This window comes from Mus pahari, chromosome 7 (assembly GCF_900095145.1).
Source record: "Mus pahari chromosome 7, PAHARI_EIJ_v1.1, whole genome shotgun sequence".
Classification (NCBI taxonomy): Eukaryota; Metazoa; Chordata; class Mammalia; order Rodentia; family Muridae; genus Mus; species Mus pahari.
Window position 1 is genome coordinate 80,588,052 of NC_034596.1, and position 4,330 is coordinate 80,592,381.

At 46.5% G+C, this 4,330-nt stretch overlaps 1 non-coding gene across 1 annotated transcript; it reads left to right on the forward strand.

Annotated features, from left to right (window-relative positions):
• Positions 1-3,836: 3,836 nt before the first annotated feature.
• LOC115064426 lies at positions 3,837-4,000 on the forward strand. Its single transcript, XR_003844277.1, has one exon. It is a non-coding gene; the product is annotated as a U1 spliceosomal RNA (small nuclear RNA).
• The last annotated feature ends 330 nt before the right edge of the window (positions 4,001-4,330 follow it).

Here is a 4,330-nt window from a genome sequence, read left to right on the forward strand (position 1 = left end):
GCCTGTCAATCTATGTAACAATCAAGAGCTAGAGGGGAGGGGTGGGCAGTGTATCTGTGAGGGGTCTCAATAGCTATAAGGTTTGGTTACTGCCAAAAGTGAGGAATTGGGGGAGTCAGATCTCTCTCCTCCCAGCCCCCTTTTCTATCCCCTCCTCTCCCTCTCTTCCTCTCACTTTCCCTCCCCAGTTTCCCTCCTCACCTTCTGATCTCTCTTTGGATACAGGGTCTAATTCTACATCCCAGGCCAGAATGGCCTGGAAGTCATTATGTAGCTTAATCAGGTCATTTTTATTGTTAAATTACTAATTAAAAATTATTAATTAATGGGAGATGTGGGCTAACTCATGACTCAGTGCACAGGCACTTGCCACCAAGCCTGATGATCTGAGTTTAATTCTCAGACCCCATATGATGAAAGAACAGAGCCAACTCCCACAGTTGTCCTCTGACCTACACACACACACACACACACACACACACACACACACACACACACACTAAATAATTTTAAGGAAAAACTTAGAGGGGATTCTTATAAAAAGCTGTTTAAGCTAGATGGAGTGGTGCACACCTGTAATCCCAGCAGTGCAGAGTCAGAGTCAGGAGGGTCGTGGATATCGGTTGATGTTCTATAGTAAGTCTGCCACCTTGGAAAATCAAAAATGACAACCAGATGTGGTGGTAACACATCCTTAATCCCAGCACTCAGGAATCAGACGCAGGCATAGCTCTGAGTTCCAGGCCATTCTGGTTTATATAGTAAGTTTAAACCAGCCAGAGATACATAATGAGACTATGCCTAAAAATATAGTATATATTATTATAGTATATATTATATTGATCATATGTGTATTGCTTTGATTCTGAAAGCTGATATTAATCTGTTCTTGGGCTCCACAAGCATTTACCTAGAATTTATCATGGCTTTAGTTAGAGATCAGTAAATCATGTACAACAGTTAAATATGCTTAAAGGAGGCCCAAAGACAGAAAGTCCCCCCAAATGAATGTGTAATTGCAGACTTTGAGTGTCTATAGACTGGGAGTGTGCTTGGCTTGTACAAAGCCTGGGTTTCAATCCCTAGCAGTCAAGAAAGAGCAAAACAGCAACAAATAAACAACCATCGACTCATCCCATCTAGCCCGTACTATTTTTCTGGTCTCTGGGTTCAGCCATGTCCCTCCCTGGAGGTGGTACCTGGTTGGTATTCATTGATGCAGTAACAAACCTCATATAGAGTTTTTTGGTCAAAAGGTTCTGTCCTGCCTCCTCTCACACAGAGCAAAAAGCTGGATATTTCTGCCCACCACACCTGCAAGCAGTGTTTATGGCTTCCAGACAAGGTCAAAGCCCCAAAGCTCACAGAACAGCAGAGCTTCCGTTCCCATCCTCGTTTCTCTCTCCCCTTGACTTCTTGGCAGTCTTTTAACCTCCAGATTCCATGTGTTTGGTTCATCTGAAAGCAAAGCAAACCACAGTAAGGCTTTGCATTTGCTTATCTGTTTGCAGAAAGAGGTTTCAAATGGGCCAGCCTTCCCCCTCCGTGGCTCAGAAAGAAGTGTGTGGGTCCGAGAAAAGAAACTGTAAGGCAAACTTGAGACCGGTACGGGAACCAACTTCCTTCCAAATAGCCTGAAAACATCTTCTGCACAGTCCCGCACAGCCAAGCCCCTCACTATCAGCTCCCAGGCCAGTCTTTTCACACGCTGTCCTCAGAGCAGGTCTCTACATGGCATCCATTTACACCAACGAACACCCACACGCACACACATACACATACGGCTCCGTCTGGTGACAGATTTGGGGTCTGAAAAAATCTGGCAGCCTGCGCGGCTGATGGCAGAGTGTTGAGTCTGTTCTGTCTCCCTGGAGTCCCTCTGCACACGCAGGTGCACGTCAGCGCCTGCTCTAATTTTATCCCTGGCTGATGGAGGAGACTAACTGAGCAGCAGGGAAGATGCTATTTTGGGTCTCTCTGCAGCTCTGGGTTATATAAAGCCTATTGCCGTGACCTGCATTGCTTTGAGGCTGAGTCTCACTCTTAAGCATGCTGTCATAATATGTCATCAGCTCAGACACACACACACACACACACACACACACACACACACGGCTCTTGGGGAATGAGGAGAGAGGTGTGTGCTGAGGAGGAGTGTGTGTGTGTGTGTGTGTGTGTGTGTGTATGTTCCTGCCAGCTTGACTATACTATCCTGTAAGAGCATTGTAAGTGAAAGAGGCTTGTTCTGGAAGGAAATAGAAAGCTCTTTCTGATGGAGAAACGTAAGGGTCCGGCTTTGAGCTTTAGGACAGAGTGTTTTGTGAGCTGATGTTGTAGGTCTGCTGTTGGCATGGTGATAACAATTTCTATTTTGGTAACTCTTTTCATTTTAAAGGAACCTAAGGGGCTCGTGAATTATACACAAACGGTTCTGCTTTGGAATGACAGGATTTTTTTTTTTTTTTATCTGACATTAGCAGCTGCTGCTGCCGTGACAGAAGACTGCCTTGCCCACACCAATGGGGATAATCTTGCCTGGAAAGTTTTTCCTTATAGGTCAAAACATCCCTTACACTGCTGCGAATATGCTCACCTTCTTAAAGATTCCCGCTTGCTTGATTCAATCACGCCCTATAGACGAATTGTCTTTGGATTTCCTCTGAGATTAAATCTTTTCCTTTTAAATATATACATTTTGATAGATGAACACACAGCAGAATCTCACTAGAATACCCTTGAAAGTACTAGGGTGTTCTCAAACTGTGTCATTAGCACAAAGCTAGAGTGATAGGGCTCAAGGAACTTCTCCCCATCTGTCCTGCTTCCCATAACCAGCAGGGTGAGGAGACGACCGTTCTCAGTTTCCCGTTCTTAATCTCCATGGGTATGCTCTGAGTGACATGACAGGGCTCATAAGGTATTGCCCAGGGGCACGCAGACTTGGCAGGTTCAAATCTTGGCTTTGGGAGCTGCCAGAATGGGAGGCCCAGGGCCAGGGCTCCTGCTGTTGATTTGGTTCCCGTCACTGGCAGCGTCCGTGGCCATGGAGTTCCCATAAGTAGTAACTTGACGGCTGCCTTATTTCTCAGCTGCCCTTTGAAAGGAGTGGATCCTCCTCTCCCACTGGCCTAAGTGCTTCTGAGGGATTTGTGGAGAGAATAACCTGAAGCTTTCCACAATGAAAGCCAGGGGGATCTGGCAATTAGCTCCAAACGACAGAAAGGAGCTGGGCCCCAGCAGAGTTCTAGTGCAGGGAGCCGCTAAGAGGAGGAAAGGGAAGTGAAGCAGAATCAAAGGCAGGGCTCGCAGGGGCCGGATGGGGAAATGAAGCCAGGAATGGGGAAGGTACAGATGAATCACTGTGTGGCTTATTAATAATGGACTTGGGTGGAATTTGGACACATGTGCCCTCCTTTCTCCCTTCTTCCAGGCTGGGAGTTGGCCGCTCACCTTGGTGGACTACTTAATGCCTTTCATCTACCCCTGCCCATTAATTAGTCAGTATCAGTGTCTCTCTGAGTTTGTCTGTGTCTGTTTGTCTCTGTGTGTCTCTTTTCTGTGTCTTTGTCTCTGTCTCTGTGTCTGTCTGCCTCTGTGTCTGTCTCTCTGTGTCCTGTGCCTCTGTCTCTCTGTCTCTCTGTCTCTGTGCCTATCTCCCCCACCCCCTTATTATACAACCCAGACTAACCTCAAACTTATTATACTCCTGCCTCAGCTCCTCATTACTCCATTCTCCTCAGGAGCAGGCCTGAGCACACTGACTTCAGACATGGAACTCTGAGCCCTGCAGCCTAAGTCTCTGAGTTAATTTTTTTTTCTTTAAGACAATGTCTCACATACTTACCTGGCAGGGGAGATACCATGATCACGAAGGTGGTTTTCCCAGGGCGAGGCTTATCCATTGCACTCCGGATGTGCTGACCCCTGCGATTTCCCCAAATGCGGGAAACTCGACTGCATAATTTGTGGTAGTGGGGGACTGCGTTCGCGCTCTCCCCTTAAAAAAAAAAAAAAAAAAAAAGACAATGTCTCACTCCCTGTATCCTTGGCTAGCCTGGAGGTTGCAATGTAGAACCAAATTAGCTCCAAACTCACAGAGCTCTGCCTGCCTCTGCCTCCTGTGTGCTAAGATTAAAGCATGTGTGCTATCATGTGTGCTCTGGCTTAACTTTTATAGTCACCTTCCCAACTCTTCCTTGTGAAAGTCTCCAGGTCGCTCCTTACCACCTTACGCTGAATGTTCTCAACTCTCTTGTCTTCTGTGTGCACACGTATAGACTGTTCCATCTGTCTGGAGTGCCCTTCCTATTGTTGTTGTTAGTAGTATCTG